Consider the following 23943-nt stretch of genomic DNA (forward strand, 5'->3'; position numbering starts at 1 on the left):
AAACTCCGAGCCGCGCGCGAGGCTGAGGGCTCTCTGGGACCCGCCTCCCTGTGCTCATGCCGGCGGCGGGGGAGGGGGCGCGGCGCTACGAGGGGGCTCGGGCCGGCCGGCGCTGCCTCCTGAGACGCTCTGACAGGCGGCGGCGAGCACACCGACTGACTGAGCGCACACTCCCGCGGGCGGGCGGGCTGGCGGGCGGCGGGCAGGCGGCGCTCCCGCTACAGTCACGGGGACAAACAAGGAAGTGCTCTGCGCACGCGCCACCGCCCCCCCCGCCCCGCCCCCGGCCGCCCGCGCCCCGCCTCCACCCGCGCGCCGTCTCCGCCTCCGTCCCCGCCCCCGCCGGCGCGCCGCCTCCCGGGCCGCGTTCCGATGCGGGCGCCAGGGTGGGGGGCCGCGGGGCTTGCGGGGCTCCGGAAGCCCGCTCCCCGGCGCCGCCCCCGGAGCGGTTACTTCAGCAAGCTCGTTACGCCAGCGTTCTGCGAGAAGAGGGACCAAAAAAAGTTGCGCGCGTTCTTTTTTAGTCCCGAGTGGGTGCAGGAAGCGAGGCCGCGAGAGCCGCCTCCTGCTGCGAGGGCCGCAGGCCGAGCGAAAAGGGTGCGGGCGCAGGGTCGGCCCCCGGGGCCCGGAGCGAGGAGCCGCCCGGCGCCCCGGCTTGCAACCGCGCTCTCGCTGGGCTCCCGCCCAAGGTCTCCGTGCAGGGTGCTCCCCGCCGTTGGAAGGCGAGTTCTGTGCGGTTTGCTTGGGTTGCTAAAATGCTAAGACAAATGAAAGGATTTTTGCTTTTGTACAATTTTCTAATCTTCCATTTGCACTATAATTTTTTTTTTTTTAACCCGCAGGACACATGAGGGTCAGGAGTGCAAAAGGCATTTCCGGAGGTGCAAATGGCGTACAACGCTCAGCAGATGCCAAATTTCAGCGGAGAAAGCACCAACAGATTGCTCATTCCCTGGTCCCGGCAGATGGCTATTTTAACTAGCTCAATCTACTTAGGCCAAAGAATCCATTTAATTTCTCACCACTGATTGCGGATAAAATTGGTTTAAAAAAAAAAAGAAAAGAAGAAAGCCAGGCCCTTGGGAAGCTTCCCACGGATCGGTTCCTGTACTTGGACTCAACAGGAACCGCCTTAGAAAGTCATCTCCAAATGCGCCCCCTTAGGGCGGAAGGTTGGCCCTGTGGCCTCCCCTAAGACTGGGTTTCTGCCATCTTGTATGGTTAAGTGGTCCCTGGTCCTTACCCACAACTACAATGGCGTGCCCAAGGCAGAGACCTTATCTAGCATTGGTCCTGGCACAGAGAAGTAGCCTAGTGTCATATGCCAGGGCATCACCCCACTGTCAGCAAATAGTTACTAATGGCCTACTACATGTCCTGGAGATTCGGTAATGACAGTGTCCCTGCTCTCATGAGCTTACCTTCTGGTAGGGAAACAGACAACCAACAAATACGTGATAGGAGTGGAGTGCATATACAATAAAGTGATGGAGGCGCCAGGGTATAAGGAATGATGAGAGAAGGCCTCTGTGACACGGTGACATCTTGGGCAGAAAAGGAAAGAGAAGAGAGGCTGAGTTCCAGAGATACCCTGTTGGCTATGGGATCTAGGCCTTTAGTTGCCTCACATGAAGATGAACCAATTTTTACTCCATGAGGCTGTTAAATAATAATAGATGAGAGGGTGCCTGGGTGGGAATCCGTTAAGCATCCGAAGCTTAGTTTTGGCTCAGGTCATGATCTCACAGTTTCGTGAGTTCGAGCATCTCACAGTTTCGTGAGTTCGAGCCCCGTGTCAGGCTCTGTGCTGACAATGCGGGGCCTGCCTGGGACTGTCGCTCTCCCTGTCTCTCTGCCCCTTCCCCACTTGCACTGTCTCTGTCTCTCTCGAAATAAATAAACTTTACAAACCTCTGCTACCCCACAGACCAGTTGAGTAGAAAACCCAACACTAAGATTTCCATTCACTCCAAGAAGGTCTTCCTCGAGGCTGGAAGTCAGTTTTGACTTTGACTTTGCATTTATTCTATTCTCCTCTGTATTGCAAGTGACCTAATGCCTGTTGCTTCCTCTGGGCTGGGTTGCTCCTTCCATTCTAAATGTGTGACGTATACGAACACTTGATAAACACGAGTTGTTATTAAAAGACCGAGAGTCAGTCAATAATTGCCTCAGTTCCCAGAGCCCTGGGTTCCTGAGCTTTCTCTCCTAATAACTGATACTGTCACCTTGGGCCTCAGTGCCATCACCTGTAAAATAAAGGGGTGAGGGTGCCACAATGATCACACAGATCCCTCCCAGCTGGAGCTGAGTCTGTGTATACCCTTGGCCTGACAATGGAACGAATAAAGTTTATTACAAGAAGCTAAGCTAACTGCGATGGCAAACAGCCAGGGATTTCTTTCGTGACTGAATTCACAGGAGAGCTCAAAATGCTACCATCAGTTGTCTTGGTTTTACTTGCACATTAGTTTATACGGCTCCTCCTCCCCAACTCCTCTGGCCAGGAAAGGAATAGTGAACAATGAGATATTGTGCCCCGGTAAGTATATACCTCCTCAGACTGGTCTGCAATTAGAATTTCAAAGGTTCACACCTCTACCCACCATTTCTGGGGTTCATGGGCCATAATCCTCTTTAAATTTGAAACCGTGTCCCAGTGCAGGCCATCTGCACCTCTCATTTTCTCGAATACCTTGAAAACCATTCCTGGAGATCTGAAAGCAAAAAGGATGTAAGCAAAACTTAAAACGCTGGATTTCTTTGTGTGGAGCTGCTCGGAAATACACATCATCCTGTTTCAGAGCCAGGAAACACACACACGCATATGTGTACTTACGCATGCCCGGCTTTGTGTAAAGCACTTGTCGTCTTTGTCGTTATCATCATCCCCATCAGGGCGTGTTCACACTCCTCATGCAGTTTCTTACTCTGAGCCCTGCTGACTGGGGTAAGACAGTGGTCCTTGCAGCATGCTTTCTGTCTCCTTGCAAAGACGCAATAAGAAGAGCTGTGGCCTATCTTCATGGACAGCGATGGCATTATCGCCCCCAGTGTCATCAGGGAACCGGCGGACTTCTATTTCCAAGTACAGGCTTTACTCCGGCCTGCCAACTAACAACCAAGGGGGTGTATGTGCAAGATGGCCAACAACATACCAGGGAAGGGAGAGTAGGGGTGGGGAGTTTGCGGTGCTCCCTGAGCGTCAGAAACTAAGAGGAGCTGTTAGTGCTCTGATCGAGAGTGCCAGTCAACATCCCAACCCGACGGGATGGAATTTACAGCATTCATCAAAGGCTTCCAATGCCTTCATGGGACAGGAGCAACAGTGTAGGAAGAGAATATGCTCTGTGTTACGTGGACCAAGGCTGGAATCTCTGTTCTGTTGGTTATCCGCCTCGTCTTCTCAAATGCAAAATTAGCACAATAATAAAACTACACTACAGGTTGTTAGGTGAAATAAAATGAGAGAATGTGGATAAAGTGGTTGACACATAGTGAATAATCAACCAATGTTAGTTCCCTTTGAACTCCCTTTTTATGTGAAGTATGACTAAAAATACATCTCTTTTCATTCCGGGACTCAGATCTCTAAATTAGTCAGTCACCTGGAGGAGGAAAAAGGAGGTGGGGGGAAGGCCACATAGCAATTCCAAAGTATGAGATCTCAGATTTGAGAATCATCTTCAGAGACCTAGCTTATTCTTGTAAGTGTCCTTTGTGAAGTCAAATCCATTAGTGATGGTTTTGGACTTTGGAAGTAAACAGACAGGATCTAGAGTCCAATAGAATGAATACTAATCAGGATCAGAAATGAGTTAGGGCCATAAAATAAAAGCTTCATTTTCATGGAACATAGTTCCTGTAAAGAAGGACATTCTAAGCAAGGCAACTTCTAGAGGATAGAAGAGCGCATTTATTTTGCAGGAGCATGAGTTCTAGCTAAGAAAGATGTGGACTCATATCTCTGCCACGTAGCAGCTAGAAGACCTCATTGAAGTCATTCACTTCTCTGGGTCTCAGTTTTTCACATCTGAAAGATGGGAAGCAGGGATAATACTCATGTTTTAGTGCTCTGAGGATTCAGTGAGCTAAGCCACATAAAGTGCTCATGAACAGACAGTGCTTATCTTAGATAATATAGTAGACAATACTTTTCAGATCATATGGGAATATTGAAAACCTTATCTGGAGATACAAATTCTGACATTCCTTCCCCCAAAATAAAAAAAAAAAAAATGGAGACTTGCTATGTACCAGACACTTTGCTAAGTGAATGGAATTAGAAGTTTGGACCCACGTGTCCTACCTTTAAACTTCATGACAACTTTATAAAGTAAGTATAATTATCCCAGATTTACTGGAGAGAAAGTTATGGCTACCGAGGTATAGAATAGCACTTTCTGAACTCCCATCCTGGGCCAGGCACTGTACCACTGGTTATGTATGCAGCATCTGAATTCATTCATATAACAGCCCTGATGTGGGAGTATTATAATGGAAACTGACACAAACGAAATCTCACTGCAAGTTAATATTCCTGAGCCTGGCATACTAAATGCAATGCTTTTGCCACAGCCTGCAAAGTCAGTCCCTTGACTGTAGCTCGCATAGTGCTACTGTTATTTTTCCCAGTCCAGGCAACCGAGAACGGATTCTTATTTCCTTATTTTACCTGATAACTTATGAATTCGTTTTCTATCATCTTAATGAAGTGCCAGAAGAGAGGAAAGCACTGTGGAATGAGGGGAGGGGGGCACAGGGAGGGAGGGATGCATTTCATTTCATGTGTTTTACTGCTAGGCTCATGTTGCCGTATTCTCCCTAAGCTAAATAAAGACTGCTTTTGTCATGTGTCTTGTATGAGTGCTTCCCAAGTGCATTCATGCAATTTCATGCAATGAAAAAAATAAAAAGCCTATTCTAGTCCCAAATGTACTTAATTTAAATACTCCAAGTAAACCACTCGAGCGTTCTCAGAAAGTCAAGAGGAGAAAGAACATGGTTTACGTGGAGACAAAATCTACTCTCTCTACCTCCCTGTTTCCTGACTGTTCCTTCTGATGGAGAGAAGAAAATCAGGCAGAGCGCTGGAACCTGAAGACTCATGGTACGAGTATCAACTACATGAACCCGGGAATATATTTCTGTCTGTCCTGTGAAACGATAATAGTATCCACTAACAATGGCTGTGCTTATTATATGCCCTGCACTATTCTGAGTCATTGCAGGCGTGACCTCGCCAAACAACAGCGACCATGTAAAGCAGGTACTTGTATTCTCCCCCATTTTATACAAGGGGGAAACCTGAGGTCACCTTGGCAAGTGGTGGAGCAAGACTGACCAGCCTGACTTCACAGTCCATGTAATTGGCCACCTTGCATCACAAGCTCATCCAAGAACGTGCGTCCACAGCCCCAGGATAATTTTCTCTCCCATACGTGGTTATCTTTTTTTTTTTTTCCTGGGGAACTCATCACAAACCAACTCAAACGCAAGCTTTGAGCTGGTCTGGAGGGCACTCCCCTTGCCCATTTCTGCAGCCGAGGCTAATCTTCCTGTGGATGTCTGCAACATAGCCTTTCTCACTCTGGATAAGCAACGGGGGTGGATGCTGGCTCTGTGCGCAGGGACTTCAGACTTGCTACACGTGGAGACACTGAGCATCTCCCCAGTGACAAGTGGCAGGGCTCAGCTCGGAACTCAGATCTTCCTACTGACTTTCTTGCACTACAAAATTCTCAGCCTGTCAATCCCTGAGGGCGCTGGGAGACTGAATCTATCCTTTTCTGTGTCTTCACCGACATCCCTGAGGTTCCTGGAGGCTCAGGCTCGGCATTTTACGAGCACCGTCTCCTGCAATTTCCCGTGTAGCCTAGTGAGCTACCATGAGAGAACTCCCCCATGGGCACAAGCTGCTCGAGGTCGAGGGTCAATCAGTGGAGAACTACTGTTCACAGCCAACAGAAACATAAACCCTGCAGACTTCCCCCCCCACAGAAGGCACTGCCCGGTACAGGTCCCCTGGGGCCCCCAATAAATGTGTCTGGGATTGAACTGGCTCCCTTCTACGGACTACATCATTTCTCTCTCTTTCTTTCTTTTTTTCTTTTCTCTTTCTTTCTTTCTTTCTTTCTTTCTTTCTTTCTTTCTTTTTCTCTTTCTTTTTGAGAGAGAGAGAGCATGAGCAGGGGAGGGGCACAGAGTGAGAGAGACACAGAATCCAAAGCAGGCTCCAGGCTCTGAGTTGTCAACACAGAGCCTGATGCAGGGCTCGAACTCACGAACCGAGACATTATGACCTGAGCCAAAGTCAGATGCTTAACCGACCTGAGCCACCCAGGCTTCCCTGGACTACATCATTTCTAATATGAGCAAAACAACCTCCAGTGGAGAAAAATTGTATTGTTATATGGGGTTCCTAAAAACTTGTGGTCTACAGGAGTCAGAGATTTTTAACTCTTAGTTTATTTCTGAATAAGAAACATGAGACTGAAAAATGAGAAGAACTTACAGAACATCCAGGTTTCTTTCTTTCTTTCTTTCTTTCTTTCTTTCTTTCTTTCTTTCTTTCTTTTTGTTCTTTCTCTCTTTTGACGAATGTGTTTTGTTTTCTGTTTAGACTTCATCACACTCATGTCCACTTCTGTGCTCTCTCAAGGCTGAGAACATGCCTCTCTTACGACCCTTTTCCATGGCACCATCTTTCAAATATTTGTATTTCTCCAACTAGACCATGAGCTCCTTGAGAGCAGGAGGTTTTCCATTCATTGATACAGTTCCAGAGCCCCAGATGCTTGAGAGATACTCATTGAATAGATGAAGAAAAGAATAAATGAGTGAATGAATGAACGAATGAGAATTTACAGGAGAAAGGGTGTCAGAGGAATCGGGAGAGGAGAACTGGAAGGAGGAATCCTGGTTCTCGGAGTCGCCCACATCACTGAACCTCATCACAAACTATCAGAGCCAGTTCCCTGGAAGATTTGTGGGGAACCAGGGCCAGATCCCAGGTATCTTGGTTCCCAAGGCATTCCCTACTCCTCCCCCTTTTCCAGTTACATTTCAAAGAAGGGTTTAAAGACCGTGTCTTTGGAAAAATAGATGAAGCCCCCGTGTAAGAACCGATTCTGCTGGCCTCTGCATCACAGTGTCAAGGAACACGTATAGACATTCGCCTACTATTTCAACACTGTAACTGTATAAAATCTAGCACAAGATCAGTTAACTGATACCCCTAATTCTGAGCAAGAAGATTGTGAGTGCATGGTGGGACCAGAGTGGTACTCCTTCTGTTTTTATTTTCTTGTCTCTTTCTTCTCTCCAAAGCCAGGTAAACTGGGGAGCTCATGGGCAATCAGGATCACTGGATGGACCTTCTACCTCCTCCCATCCTATCCTCCCTTCCTCAAGAGACCCTTTATAAGAGGTAAGAAGTCATGAGAAATGAGGAGAGGGATGTTTTGTGACAACACTGGGGAGTGTTTTTTTTTTAAACAACCCTCTCCTCCAGCAGCCCTGCAGACCCTGCAGAGCGTAGATGAAACTTCTGCTTTGACCAAATCAATTTCTGCTCTGATTGACACATCCTTTCCCCCTTGGGCATTTTCAGAGATGAGACCACCGTGTCCTGAGTCCCTTAAGACATTCCCCAGTGGATGCAGAGATATTCTGTTGGAGCCCATCAGTTCAGTTCTATCCCACAGTTACTAAACAGAAGTATAGCCTTTCCGATGGTTAACAGTAAGTGACGTGGATTCAGATTTCCGGAGTTCAAGTCCCAGCTCTGCCACGTCACAGGGACTGTTAACCTGAGACAAATCACTTAATGTCAATTTCTTTACCTTTGAAAGGAGGATCAGGGGCACCTGGGTGGCTCAGTCATTAAGTGTCTGACTTCAGCTCAGGTCATGATCTCACGGTTCCTGGGTTCGAGCCCCACGTCCAGCTCTGTGCTGTCGGCTCAGAGCCTGGAGCCTGCTTTGGATTCTGTGTCTCCCTTTCTCTCTGCCCCTCCCCCACTCACACTCTGTCTCTGTCTCAAAAGTAAATAAACATTAAAAAAAATTTTTTTTTTTTTAAAAGGAGGATCATGAGAAGATCTTTCTCTCCTAAGGTTGTTGGGAGGTCCAAATGAGAGAATCCATTCGAGATGCTTAGCACAGTGCCTGGCATATAGAAAATGATCAATAAATGTTAGCTACAAAAATCATTACTTGTATCCTAAGCAGTTCCTATGCTAGACTCTGGGAGCCAGGAAGATAGACAAGACAGCCCCTGTCCTCATACTAAGGCACAGGCACAAGTTTTCAGTGCAACTGATGAAATGTTCAAAGAATTCCAACAGAAATAAATATGTATTTCAAATATGTGACCTATGAATATAAAGTTCAAAAACATCATTTCATGTATGGCTATCTCTCTGATTTTCCCAAAGCCCAGTTAGACCTATTTAAAAAAAAATTTTTTTTTAACGTTTATTAATTTTTGAGAGACAGTGCAAGTGGGGGAAGGGCAGAGAGAGAGGGAGACACAGAATCCAAAGCAGGCTCCAGGCTCCGAGCACAGAGCCTGACACGGGGCTTGAACCCACGAACGGTGAGATCAGACCTGAGCCGAGCTCGGACACTTAACTGACTAAGCCACCCAGGCGCCCCTGGTTAGACCTATTTCTATGGACTCTTTTTAAAGCTGCCAATCATCCTCAAGAAGAAAACGTTGATGAATGACAGCTATGTATGACTTTGGCACTGAGAAGGAACACAGAATGCCAGGGTGGCCCGCTCCTTTTCCAGATGATTCCACTTCCTTTGGCCTCCTTTTCCTTGTAGTTAAAACTAGGAGCCTGGGGCAGAAGTTCTCAGGTCTTAGGACAATAACGGCCTCTGATGTGATGAATCCCTTTTTGTTTGGGGTTACAACCAACCACAAACAGCACGAGGCTTAGGCTTCCGGCCTCTGCCTCAAGATCCCCTTACAAAGCCAAGAACACTCTGGAGGTCATCAGTTCTGGGTTGGGGGCCCCTGTTAGAGGCATCCTATATTATGGGAATCTATCACAGTATCCAATCGTTGGTTTTCAAAAGTACGATTTCACCTGCAAGGAATGTAAACCCGCATGACAATGAGCTGTATTATAACAGAATTTTTTCCTAATTATGTCAAATGTAGGGCATCGCTCTATTTGAAAAAGGAAAATTGCCTACCCACCGCAGAGCTTTCTTCTTAGCATATGCTATTTGGTTAACATCTTTCTCAAATGTGAACATTCCACATCACACTAGGGGCTCTAATTTAAAAAAAACACACACAAAAACCAAAAAACCTCTGCAATTGCTAGCAAACCTTCTGACAGACACATCTAGCTTCTGTTCCCTGCTTTTTATTTTACTTTCTATTTTTTGAAACATTTGTCTCACTGCTCTGGCCGTAGAGATTTAGAGGTTCTCATACAAACTACTTTATAAAATTGCTATGTTTAAGCGGACAGCGGAGAACGCACTGTTGATTGGATCTGAAGATGATTATTTTCAGTGTCTTTCATTTTTATTTTATGAGCAAACTGATTTTTTCCTTCGTATCTGCCTTTGGGAATTAACTTTCATTTACCCCCAACTAATTTCAGCATCCTGAATTTAACAGTTCAGACAGACCCTGTAGGACATGGGCTGTATTCTCCGTCCGCCCTACATAGCCCCTTCTTTTAGGAACTACCCCCTCCCCGGCTCCACGTGATTCTCCAGAGATTGTCAATCACAGGTCTCCGCCTGCTCAACCAGAGGGCGGGGCCCCGGCTGTCCAATCAGAGTATGCCAGACTCCGGAAAGCAGCACTAACGGGCGTTCCCATCAATAGGCAATCAACTCCAGCAAGGCCAATCGGGGAGCTTTATGAAGGGCTGATACGGGTGCTGGGGTAAAGAGCGGCCTGCCTTCTCTCTAGGAGCTCTAGCTCAAAGGACTTAGTAAGCCTTCTGCTACTTGTGACCATCTTTGCCACACAGGAGAGAGCTTGCTCAAGAATGAGGCTAGCCAAAGGACAGCAAGAGATGGAGGGAGGGAAGGACAGAGAGAGAGAGAGAGAGAGAGAGAGAGCGCGCGCGCGAGCGTCCTGATGACATCATTTGAATCACCAGACCTGCCTAATCTATACCATGCCTGATGCCAGTCCAGCCCTCCAAGTTCCCAGGTATGTCAGCAACTACACTTCCGTTTTAACAGAAGCTGGTCTGAGATGGGTTTCTACCAATAAAACTAGAAGAGTCCTGACTAATCTTTTCCTGGATTCTAGTACCATCTTCAGAGTTAGAAGATGTGTTGCCTTGGACAAGTGATTCACTGCCTCAGAGCCTCAGTTTCCTGTCTATAAAATGGGAGTGACAATATCCACCTCAGAGGATAGTTATAAAAGAGTAAGTTAGAGGATACACACAGCCAAATGGGAGAAAATACTTGCAAATCATGTACCTGCTATGGGTCTAGTATCCAAAATATGTCACCTCTTACAATTCAACAATAAAAAGACAAATGACTAATTTTTAAAATAGGCAAAGGGCTTGAATAGACATTTCTCCAAAAAAGATCCAAGCACATGAACAGATGTTCCATATTATGAGTTATTAGGGTAATGCAAATCAAAAACCACAATGAGTTACCACTCCGACTAGCATGGCTATAATGAAAAAGATGTAAAGTAGCAAGTGTTGGAGAGGGTGTGGAGAATCTGGAACCTCATACATTCCTAGTGGGAATGTAAAATGATGTAGCAGCTTTGGAAAACAATCCAGTAGTTACTCAAAAGGTTAAACACAGTGTTACTCATTACTCATACGTGTTTATTCAAAAGACATGAAGATACATCCAACACATCCATACAAAGACTTGTACACAAATGCTCATAGGAGTATTATTCGTAGTAATGGAAACAACCCAAATGTCCATGAATGGATAAATAAAATGTGGTATATCCATATAATAGAATATTATTCAGTCACCAAAAAGGAATAAAGTACTCATATGTGCTACAACACGGGTGGAACCTGAAAACACATTGTGGTAGTAAAAACACAAAAGGCCACAAATTACGACTCAGTTTACATAAACTGTCCAGAATTCGCAAATCGATTGACACAGAAAGCTCGTGGCTGACGGCCTGGGGGAGGGGAGGAAGGACTGGCTGCCAACTGATACAGGGTTCCCTTTAGGGAGTAGAATTATATCGGGGTGATAGTTCTACAACTCTGTGAACACAATCGAAATGACTGGTAGGTTTTACGTTATGGGAATTATCTCAATTTAAAAAATCATCACTATGCTGATGGAGGAGGAAGGTACATCTAATTCTCCATTAATAATGGAGAACCATATAACACAATAATATTGTGTGGTGGTGGATGGAGGCTGTACCTGTGAGCACAGCATAGTGTGCAGAGAAGTTGGGTCACTGTTGTTGTAGACCTGAATCTAGTATAGCATTGTGTGTCAACGATACTCACATAAAAAGAAAAAAATTAAGAAAAAGAGTAACAGCTATAACGGCTACCATTCAGTATCTCCTATGTACAAGACAATTTACAGCCATGATTTTGTTCAAAGCTCGCAGCAAACTCTACGACGGAGCTGTTACTCTCCTCCTGTTCAACGGATAGAAAACTGAGGCTCAGAGAAGTGGTTTTGCAACTAGTGAGCACAGGAGCTAAGATAAATACAAGTCCATCTGATCTCAAAGTTCAAGCCCTCGGTATTACGCTATGCTCTTCGCACAAACAGTACCTTGCCATTGGCATGGCTTGGACGTGGCAGGGACTACTGGTTACGCGTGTCCCCTCTATTTGGTCTCCCTGTCTTCAGTAACAGAGCCCCATTCGATTTAGGACAGTTGGTATGGCTGTGTGCCTAAGTCTAGCCAGTGAGATGGGCGCTGAAGTGCTATGTAGGACTTCTGGGAAAGTACCTTAAAAAGAGTTAATTCGGCTAGTGGAGGAATTCGGCTAGTGCTCCTCCCCTCTTCCTCCATCCTGCTGCCTGTAGTGAGGATGTGATGGCTGACGCCCCAGCAGCTATTTTGGAACATGAGGTAAATGAAGGATGGCACAACCAGAGATGGAAAACAGCTTGGATCCTTGATAACCATACAGGCACCATCTGGCTTTGGACTATCTCTAGACCTCTCTGGTCTGAGAGAAAGAAAGAATGAAAAAAAACCCCTAACTGCTAATGTTATTTGGATTTTTGTTTATATGCAGCTGGGATCTAGTCTTGACTTAAACAATGAGCCTATGAACATGCTGAGCCAACTAATATAAAAAATAGCTCATCTCAGAAGTGGCCAAATTAGAAGTATCCTACTAGAGCCATTTTCCCCACCTTGCCCTCTTTTAGATTCTATATTCAGACGCACAGAGCTTCTATTGAATTATTCTGAAGACAGTCACTATGGCCTCCTTTATGAAGTTATAGAATCACTGAAAAGACAGATCTCAATTTACTGAGTACAGGTTTTACATATCCTAAGAGCCTACATTTCATCTCAGGAATTGCTTCAGAAAATATAGCCACAGAGGAGCCAACAGGCTCCCACAGGATGGATTTCTGAAGAAGGAAATTTATTTACATAACCTTTGCACAATTTGGTTGAGAGAGAAGAGACAGGACAGATTCCAAATAGGCAGTAAGATGACAGGGCTCAAAGACTTCTTTGCTTTCAAATCAACGTTCCGCTCAATCTTTCCAGAGTAAGCATTTAAAATTCCAGGATTATTTTGCCTGCCAGAAAGATAAATGGTGGTGGCCTTTCACAGTGGACACAGGATCACATTTTTGTTGTTGGTTTAGTTGTTTACATAAGACAGATTTGGTATTTACTAGTCGACATATGATTTATAACCCAGCAGCAGGTTGGTATAGTATTGTTGGGTCAAGAATGGGTTTTCTTTGGTTTGTCCTTCTTTCTCATTAGGGTTCTTAAGAATTCAAGCTGCAATGACGTAAGTGAGGATGATACATTTGGAGGAAGGAGACATTTTTCCACACTGTTTTTTTCAGCAGCTTAATCTATCTGCTTTTGTACACACTGTGGATAGCTAGAGCTGTAACTCGAATATTCTTTACGAGGGTAAAAAAATTCTACTTTTATTTTGTTATTTTGTGTTATAGGCAGTGTGTCTGTGTATATCTGCAAATAAGTGAGATGACTGAGAATTCAGATTAAAACTTAGTTCTTTCTCCAGACCTGGGTGGAGTATTTTACCCTACTTTTTCCTTTTCTTTCTTCTTCTTTTTTTTTTTTAACGTTTATTGATTTTTGAGAGAGGGGGAGGAGGAGAGAGAGAGGGAGACACAGAATCCAAAGCAGGCTCCAGGCTCCGAGCTGTCAGCACAGAGCCTGACGTGGGGCTCGAACTCACAAGCCTTGAGATCATGACCTGAGCCGAAGTCGGACGCTTAACCGACTGAGCCATCCAGGAGCTGCCTACTTTTTCCTTTTCTAAGAGGAAAGGGAATATGCATGTGGATGGACAGACACACACACATACACACACACACACACACACACACACACACAATCCAGAACACAGGAATCAGGGAGCAAGCCACACGGATAACCAGGAAGCCAAATTCATGTCTACAAAGTCCATGCACCAAAACTCATGCATGACAATCACAGGAGCACCCCGTTAGCTCTCGCTTGGACCTTGTTTTCTCTTATTGTATACCCAATTCTACAAGTCTGGTGGGCTGGGTTTTAGGTTTTCAGCAAACTGAACAGAGCGGTTATGCTGGGGATAGTGAGAAGGGGCAACAAAGAAGGGGGAAAAAAGACCCACAACTGTAGAAATTTGCTAACACCCCCACAAAAAAGAAAGTCGACATCATGTGCTTGTTAATGAGGGCACACCATTCTGCTCACCTGACGCCAGCCTCAATAAAAAGTGATATTCACAATGATGAACCTTTGTAATCGTGAGGAGTTTTGAGAAGTGATGCTGTGTTCTAGGCACCATGCCAGATGCAGGTCTTTTAGAAGGGTTCTCAATCAGACCAGCAAAAATAACACAAAATAAAAAAAAAAAAATATTTGGTGCTCGAAGGCTTTGCAGAAAACGCAAATTTGTTAAGGAAAGCAGCAATGGCCAAGCACAGATTAGGAGACAAAGGGCCTGGGATCGTGGGGTGCCTGGGAGGCTCCATCAGTTGAGCATCCAACTCTTTTTAAAATTGAAAATGTTTTAATATTTTATTTTATATTTGAGAGAGAGAGAGGGAGAAAGAGTGCGAGCAGGGGAGGGGCAGAGAGATGGAGACAGAATCTGAAGCAGGCTCCAGGCTCTGAGCCGTCAGCCCAGAGCCTGACGCGGGGCTCGAACTCACGGACCGTGAGATCACGACCTGAGCCGAAGTCAGATGCTTAACCGACTGAGCCACCCAGGCGCCCCTAACTCTTGATTTCAGCTCAGGTCATGATCCCAGGGTCATGGGGTCGAGTCCCACATTGGGTTCCACACTGAGCACAGAGTCTGCTTAAGATTTCCTCTCTTTCTCTCTCTTTCTCTCTCTCTCTCTTTCTAATAAAAATAAATACATTTAAAAAAAAGACCTGGAATCAAATTCAGACACTACCATTTACATGTATGGTACAGGGAAAAAAGATTCAACTTCCCTCAGCCCTACAATGGGGCTAATGACAGTGCCTTCAGAGGCTGTTGTGAATATTAAATAAGCTAATACATGTGAGAATACAACGTGTGTATCCCGTAAATGTTCATTCAATCCAAAGACCTGACATTTTACTTCAGGTGTGAGTCTTTGTTTTTTTTTTTCTGCGAAAAAGGTATTATTATTTGCTCTGATGATGCCAATTAAAATCAAAGAATAATATGAGCCAGAAATTTCTCTCCTAGGTATATACCAACAGAAATGCATGGATATGTTCATCAAAGGACACAGATAATAATGTTCACAGAATAATGTTACAGCATATATAAAGTACATGCATGTATAAAGGCTCAGGAAGAAGTGTGCGGTTTCAAAGTAACAACTCTCTAGGATCCTGTGATACATACACAGCTACACTTCCATTCTTGGCCTTCATACTCCAGCCTACCTACGGTCCTGAATTGTACGCATTTTATGAATATATCCTTCCATTGGTTCATATATTTTAACGTTGATTTTTTTTTTTTAATTTATTTTTGGGACAGAGAGAGACAGAGCATGAACGGGGGAGGGGCAGAGAGAGAGGGAGACACAGAATCGGAAACAGGCTCCAGGCTCCGAGCCATCAGCCCAGAGCCTGACGCGGGGCTCGAACTCACGGACCGCGAGATCGTGACCTGGCTGAAGTCAGACGCTTAACCGACTGCGCCACCCAGGCGCCCCTGTTCATATATTTTATAATTTGCCCTATTCTCTGAGGAATATGATGGAATATAAATACATACATAAATACATGCGTGAGCAGGTACGCACGCACACACACACACACACACACACACACACACACACACCCCCCTGGCTCAGGCTGTCTTTCACATTCTCTGATCCTAAAAGGGGCCAAGTCTCTGGCAGGAAAATGGTCCCATGATCAGGAAGCCATGCATGTACATTCATAATAGGACAAACATCAACCAACACAAGTGAGGAGAAGCTTGACAGTGTAAGTAGGAAGGAAATGAATATGTTTACACTTTTAACAGAGCAGGCAAGTGACCTAGGGCTTTCAAATATTTCTCACGTCATCCTCAACACAACCCGGTAAAGAGAACATCGCTGTATGGAGGTTATGAAAAGTACCCACCAGCAGGTAGCTACTAAGCATTTGCCTATGTGCTTGAATCCAGTTCTGACTCCAGGACCACTTCTCTTTCACCCACACCATGGTTGGAAACCACCCGTCAGAAGAGAGATGCGCCATGGATCCTGGATGGATTTGGTCTGGGCAGTAGCTGCATCCTTGTGTTCAAACCCCAGGTCCTCCCTATTACCGCCTCCGAGACTGCAAAGCTTGGGAATCACGGTCCCACTTAATGCAGTCTGCTCTTCAGAATGCAAAAGGCTCTAGTTTGGGTCAAGCTTCTGGTCCATTGTGGCGATGTTATTTCAGCATAATTGTTTTTTAACAACCACACGTATCTGCTGACTTTAATAAAGGGCAGGTTTTACCCAACTCAACGGATCAGCTTCATTGTCGCCTGGTTCTTGCTGGGGGACCAGCACAGATGTTAAAGTCAAGCCGACCTGAGTCTGAATCCTCATCTGAGCCATGGTGTCTGGCTTCCAGGGGAGGTGCCCAACAACCGCCCCCACCCCCACCCCACCCAGCCCTGGAAAACAGCAGAAGCCAAAGGCATCTTGGCTTCTGTTCATACTAAGAGGGTAACAGAGCCACAGAGATTTATCCCTTAAGAAGACAGGCATAACTGTTCACAGCCCCATCTGCACGGCATCTGGGACTACCTTCAAGGCAAAATGTACAAGAGGCTTCTGCTGCAAAGAATTATCCGAGGCCTCCTCAAGGATCTGTCCCCTAAGCAGAGTCAGCTTTGGGACCTTAGCCTTCTTGAACCCAAGACTGGCTGCCTTACCTCCCCTGCTTACATTTGTACTGCCCCTACGTCCTCTCAGCTACAGACCTTCCCTGGTAGATACCTGAGGATCAACAGACAGAAAGGACCTAGGCAATGTCAAGGATGGTTTATGGCTACTGACTAGCATTCAGCCTCAGGGTTCTAGACCCTTGGATGCTGTGGTCCTTAAGCCCTATGCACACTCCCTGGTTAACATTCTGGTGGCCTGTAGGATGGACCACGGCCAGGGGCCCTAGAGAAGCTGAGGAGAGAGGCCCCCGCGGGCTCTGGTTATGGCTGGGGGTGGCAGAGGGGAAGCCGAGGAGGAGGAAGGCAAGTAAGAGAAGCAAGCAAGCAAGATCTCACCTCTTTCTGGTGTCACTGGAGAGGATTTTGAAAAGTGTAACAGAAAGAGTCAGCTAATGGTTCTACCAACAAAACACAGAGGGAAAAGGATGGGAAGGCCCATTACTGCCCACCCACCATGACTCAGAGCTCTGCCTCCATTATATCTCCCTCAATTCTTACACAATCCCGTGATGTCAGATGATCCCCATTTTATAGACGAGGAAACTGAGGTGCAGAGAAGTCAAATACCTGGCCCGTGTCCTAACAGGCAGGTCCGTGGGACTTCAAAGCCAGTACTGGCTTTCACCATCAGGTGCGTACAGCCTCACCCCTGCAGAGGTGTCTGAGAAACAAAGGGGACGACATGAATTTCCTCTTGATCTGATGTCCTTTGCGGGGGGGGGCGGGGGGGGGGCATACACCCCCTCCTCCTTCCTCTTCAGAGACACAAACACATTCACACAGCAAATAGAAATGTGGGGGGGGGGTGAAGAATTATGATCCATTTGGATTTACATTCCCTTTTGGGTCCTTGTGCCCAGCAAGTGTGGGCCCCAGATGCACCTCTCTCTGGCTGGGAGCTCTTCTTCAGAGGGTTCAACATGGAAACATGGAGGGGGGGGCCTCCTGGCCGCGAGGTGTGGAAACGTGGCCGGGCACTGTGCCCTGGGTGCCAGCGCCTCCCACGGTCCACACTGCCAGTCTCGGCGGACTCATACCGGGCCGGCTCCTCCTCGCCCTCGCCGCAGGAATCCAGGCGAAGGCTGACCGCCCAGGCCCACGTCTCTCAGCGACCGTGACTGTGCAGCCTGTGTGAGATCAGCGTGGCCTTCACTGGCTTCTTCAATTAAAAAAAAAAAAAAAAAAAAAATCTTGTTTTCCACTCGCATATCCAAGTTCAAATGGGGCAAGAGGTGTGAAAAGCTTCCTGAGAGCCACTGAAAAAAATCCTATGTCTGAGGTGGGAGGACTTCTGCTTCCCCATCACCAACCTCAGAGATAACACAGACAGACACACACACACTCAAATAACATGGACAGACACACACGCACACACACACATACACTCAGAAATAACATGGACAGGGGCACCTGGGTGGCTCAGTCAGTTAAGCGCCCAACTCCTGACTCCGGCTCAGGTCATGATCTCGGGGTTCGTGAGATCGAGCCCTGTGATGGGCTCAGCGCGGACAGCACGGAGCCTGCTTCAGATTCTCTGTCTCCCTCCCTCTCTGTCCCTTCCCTGTGCTTGCCTGTGCATGTGCTCTCTCTCTTTCTCTCAAAAATAAACAATTTTTTTTTGTATTTTGAGGGTGCAGAGTAAAAACAGAGAATCTCAAGCAGGCTCCACGCCTGACATGGGGCTCAAACTCACAAACGGTGATATCATGACCAGCACGGAAATCAACAGTTGGACCCTTAACTGACTGAGACACCCAGGTGCCCCAATAAATAAATAAGCTTGTTAAAAAACATTAAAAAAAAAAAAAAGAAAGAATGTGGACAGACCCATACATACCCACTCAAACTCCTGAGTCCACACGATTGAGAGGCAGACATTTTGGAAACAGCCTTTTTCACTGAAGACCAGGCACTCACTATTTACACATGCCAAGCACCCAGCCTCATGGCTTCTGTGTGAGGTGTCTTGGGGGTATGTAGGATCAGGGCCGAGCTGGCCCTCGGGTCCACCAGGCCCCCTCCCGACCCTTCCCTGTCTTCCTCTGGACTCTAGGGGCCTGATCTGCTCTGAACACATCACAGGGCCTCTTGGCCCTCCGGCCTCCACTTGGGTTTAGCCAATGGGATTTCTGGAAGGGAATGCAGGGAGCAGAACATTCAGGGAGGCGGTGTTCCCCTCCTCTGCAGACTCCCACCCTCTCAGATGCTGGCTGAGGGTCTTCTGGACAAGCCTCTGTGCCCACCGCTTCCCAGAGCCCTCCCCCCGCCCCTTCAGAGGCGCCTGGAGTGCCCCGCCATCCCTGGCGGCTTCCCTACCCCCCGCCCACACTTCTCCAATGAGTCCTTTATGAAACTCTGCTCGAATTATCCTATTTTGAGTGTGCCATCTGCTTCCTGCTGGGACCCGGACTGATCCGGGGAGGCAGAGTAAACAGACAATTGCAGTATAACGCACAACAATAAAAAACGATATTGTTTCCCAGCAAAGCACAAGAGCCCTGGGGTCTGACTGCTTGGGTTACGCATCCTGCTCCGCTACTTACTGTCTCTGTTCGCCTCTTGGACCCTCCCTTCCACTTCTGAGAAACGGGGTTCATACCAGGGCCTACCGCACAGGGCGGCCGTGAGGACTGAATGAGACGGTACAAGTAGGGCGCCTAGCACAGCATCCGGCAATTCATCAATGCTGGTAGATGCCAGCAGGGAGCTGACCGTGCAGTCCTCTCAACTTGGTAAGTGCCCAATATGTATCTGTTGAGTGGCTGATGCGCTAGGAGAAACAGGTACAGGGGACATGGAAAAGCAACAGGGCAATGGTAAAGAGAGAATTAGGAGGGACTGCCTGGAGGCGGTGGTGCTGAGATGCCTCCTGGAGAAGTTGGCTAGTGGGATGGCTGGCAAAGGGTGTCCCAGCAGAGGGGCCAGCAGGCACAGGTGTGTGAAGGCCTGACAAGCACAGCAGACGTGCGGTGGTGCAAAGAGCTCACTGCATGAGAGTGAGGCTGCCTGCCGGGCAGGGTAAGAGCTGAGGCCAGACGGGGAGCCAGGCCCGCCAAGGCAGGCCCTGGATGTCAGGCCGAGGAGTTGGTCTCTGCCCTAAAAGCCAAGGAGAGCTTCTAAGCTGCGGGGTTTAATGCTGAGAAGGCTCAACCAGGCTCCAACAAGAGCACACAGTAGGTGCTCTGCATACCCGCTGAAGAGCAGACACATCCCAGCGGTTCTACACGGCGAGATCTATCACCTCCCGCCCTCCCTCCTTCTTATACACATGTCAACAGACACCATGCCGCGATCCAGGCAGCTTGCCAGCCAAGGTGTTCACACGTGTCCTCACCTGATCTCGTTAATACCATGGCCCACAGTGGGATCATGAAAATACACCTGGTCTTCGTCTCTAGTCGTTGGCACAGAGCCCCTAGCACCCTTGCAACCTGCAGACTGCCCGTCTTTTGTACGCTGAAGAGATGACTCACGGGTAGGAGGCGAAACAGCTTCAGGATGATCACCAGAAAGATCTCCAGCCCAGGACGAGGGCACGGAGACCATTCAATCGCCAATGGCCAAGGATTTAGTCAATCGTGCCTGTGTCATGAAATCTCCCTAAAAACCCCTACACTATGGGGATCAGGGAGCTTCTGGGCTGGCGAACGTATCAATGGGCTGTGAAGGCAGGGAGGCCCGAGAGGGCCTGGAAGCTCTATGCACCCCCCAACCTGCCCCGATGCACACCTCTTCCATTTGGCTGTTCCTAAGTTGTATCTTTCATAATAAACTGGAAATAGTAAGTAAGTTCAGTGAGCCATTCTAGCAAATTATAGAACCTGCTTAGGGGGGCATGGAAACTCCCAAATTTACAGCCCGTCAGTCAGAGGTCGTCCTGGGGCTTACTGCTGGCATCTGAAGCAGGGGCAGTCTCATGGCATGCGTTGGACATTCCTCCCCGCCTTGCAGCTGTAAGGCCGTCCCGGGTCCCACTGCCAGACTGGCAAAGGAGGACAGCACTCTCTGGGCTGCTCTGTCCTCACTGACTCAGCCGCTGACTCAACTGTCCCTCCGGGTGTGGCAGCCGGAGGCACCCGGAACCGGCCTGACACCACGCCCCAGGCCTGGCAACCAGCCTTGCCCCTTGTCCTCTGGCTCAGAAGTCCAGAAGCTGGAGAAGACCAGCCAGGAAGCCCACTCCCCTGCCACCCACCCCCCACCCCCTATGGCCGTCACCAGTGATGTGCTGGAGAGACGACTCCTCTCCTCCTATCAAACACCTATGTGTTGGGCACCCCAGGTCTCAGGCTGGATTCCCCCACGATCAGAGCCCAACACGAAGACTGAAAGAAAATGCACCCAGGCGGATGAATGGGGAAATAAGATGAGGAAGGGAGGAGAGCCAGTATGGGTACGTTAAAGAGCAGGTTATCACCATGGGCAACAATGTCCGACCCCATGGAGACTTCTGGGAAAGGCCACAGAACTTCAGAGCTGTGTGCGTGCCGGGCAAGGGAACTGGAGCATTTATTCCCCAACTCTTGTCCTTCATGGGCTGAGGGTTGCTCCCAGAGAGTTAACGCTGAGCACTTCTGGAATGCAGAGGGAGCCTCGAAAGGCACAGTCCTGGGCGCTCAGCACATGGGAACCCGTGGGTGCCAAGGAGATCCAAACAGAGCACCAACGCTGTTCCTGAGGACTCCATGCCTGGAAAAGGACCGCTGACCAGATACAGTCAGTCCTCAAAGAGGGATGCGGACAGACAGGTCAAGAGGTAATCAGAGTCCAGGCAGATGGAAGCAATGGCTGAGGGTGCTTCTAAGGTACAGCTGTTCAACGGAAATACAAGAAAAAAAAGAAATACAGTACAGCACAGGCCATGCGTATAATTTTAGATTTTTGATCACGACGTTACAAGTCAAAAGGGATGAAATTCAATTTTTTAAAGTTTATTTATTTTGAGAGACAGAGAGAGGGAATGGGAGAATCTCAAGCAGGCTCCGCACGGTCAGCACAGAGCCCAACGCAGGGCTTGAACTCATGAACCCGTGAGATCATGGCCTGAGGCAACATCAGGAGTCAGATGCTTAACCCACTGAGCCACCCAGGCGCCCCGAGGTGAAATTCGTTTTCATAATAAACATTACTTAACCCAACACGTCCAAAATATTATTTTAACATGTAATCAATAGAAAAATTATTAATGACACAGTTGATATTCTTTTTTTTTTTTCATTCAGAGTCTCTGAAAGCTGGCCTATCTTATAGGCAAGGGACGTCTCAATTCTGTTCAACCACATTTCAAGTGCTGGGTAGCCCCATGCGGCTAGCGGCTACCATATTGATGGCGCAGGGTTCCGTGAGGATCGCGGACCCAAGGTCAGACAAGGAGCTGCAACAATGCCTTCCCAAAGCACTTAGGATAAAATCTAAGCCCCTTACGTGGTCTCAACGCCTTACCTGACCCAGCCCCTGCCCATCTCCATGACCTGACTTTTCAAACCTTCCTCCTCCTTTCCCACACTGCAGCCTTGCGTCCGGTGGTCACTCTCAGAATGTGCCACTCTAAGGGTCTCTCACCTGCTGTCCCCTCACTTGGACTTTCCCGGACCCAGACCTCTTCCTCTTTGCTTCTTTCCATCCTTTGTGCCACACTCCACAGCCTCCCTCCTCCCACCCTGCTCCCCGATCGCTGATTTTCTTAAATTATACGCCACCAGAAGTTAACTTCTTCGTTAATGTTATTTATTGGCTTTATTGTCTCTCCCGCTACCTACTGAATCCCCAGTCACTAGAGCAATGTCTGGCAAAGGAGAGGATGCTTAATTTAAATACTTGTTCACGAATAGCCCTCAGGTAGAGGAAGGACCAAAGTAATTCTGACGTAGCCACTGTGATTTATTTCCTTTTGCATTCCCAGGACATGGTGCTACCACCCCCCAGAGCTTGTTCCAAAATGGAAAAGGAGTGACAAGGGAGAGGGGCTGGAGGCGGGCAGTGGTGGTGGCTGCTATGGCCAGGGGGCGCTTTGCAGAAGAGCAGGGTCTTGGGGACTGAAATGGGAGTGTGCGGGGGTGGCATGGCATCCCCGGCAGAGGGAACAGCATGTGCAAAGGTGCAGAGGCACGGAGGAGCATGTTGTATGTGGTCAATACACATTAACTCTCACCTTCTCTGTTGGCATCCCCCTTCACAAAACAAGGGTTAGCAAGGCTCTTTACTCGGTCTTCCCCTGGGAATAACATGCCACCCCTAGCCTGGTGCCCACTCCATCCTTGCCCAACATGGCAGATAGGCTGCTGTCTCCTCCGGCCTCTCCCTTGAGGGTCTCCCTGAGCTCCTGCCACCAGGAGGACCCCTTTCTGGCCAGTAGCACGGGCCTGTTGCCAGTGAGCCTGAGACCCACACCCGTATCACTGACTGCTTTTGGGAAAGGGACACTCTCTTTACGATACACAAGAAGCCAGGAGGCTGTGAGCCCCGAATCACTAGGGTCCAACAGGAATAAAGCCTGCCTGTGGATTTCGAAGCCAGCAGAAAGGGGCGCAGAACCAAGAAGACCTACTATGTGCCGGGCACTGTGCTAACTGCTTTCGTGGACTGGCTCATTGAATCCTCACTGCAGGAGGAAACTGAGGCTCACAGGGGCTAGTGGCTTGCCCAAGGTCACATAGCAAGGAGGCGTCAGGAGAGTCTCTTATTAACGGTTACGTATAAATCACAGTAAGATGAAGGGAGCAAGTCAGACAACCTTAATGGTGTCCCTGGATCCAACAGTGCCTGAAGCCAGCCCCAGCTGTGGGCTTTTCTTTCTGTTCCACAGCTTATGACTGAAAGATGTCCAACTGTATGGAACACTTCTGCCAGAGAGGTAGAAGGACTTACCCAGAGGATCTCCCCATCAGTCTGGGGACCACAGAAGGACCCAGGTCCCCTGGCTCCTCTCCAGGACTGGCCACCTGCCCTGCTTATGGCTTCCTGTGAAGACTGCCCTCTGTGTACCGGTCAAACTCATGTGAACTTTCATTTGAACTCCTGGCAAGGGGGAGCCAGAGCCCTCTAAGATTACACGTGCTCCTTCCAGTTTCTATCAGTTGCTTTATCCCCAAATAAGATCATGGCGTTCAATCCAAGAGCGATCCAAGACCCAAACCAGATAGATGGGACACCCCGAGGTGAAATGGAATGACCTCGAGTTACCAGCAGGAAAGGCCTTCCCTGATTAAAAGAAACACATGTGCCTAAGACCTGCCAGAAGGAAGGGGTGATCACAACTGTCAGGGCCAACATCAAAGCTGTCAGTGTTGCTATGTAATTTACGACCCGGTCTGCAGACAACCCTTCATCCCCTGTGATAATTGTCACCT

General features: G+C 48.0%; 1 protein-coding gene across 3 annotated transcripts in view; it reads right to left on the bottom strand.

Annotated features, from left to right (window-relative positions):
• The window catches only part of ASAP1 (ArfGAP with SH3 domain, ankyrin repeat and PH domain 1), a 346739-nt gene that overhangs the window by 272929 nt on the left and 49867 nt on the right, over positions 1-23943 (bottom strand). The gene's annotated exons all lie outside the window — the stretch shown is intronic.

This window comes from Panthera onca, chromosome F2 (genome assembly GCF_046562875.1).
Source record: "Panthera onca isolate mPanOnc1 chromosome F2, mPanOnc1 haplotype 2, whole genome shotgun sequence".
NCBI classification, from domain to species: Eukaryota; Metazoa; Chordata; class Mammalia; order Carnivora; family Felidae; genus Panthera; species Panthera onca.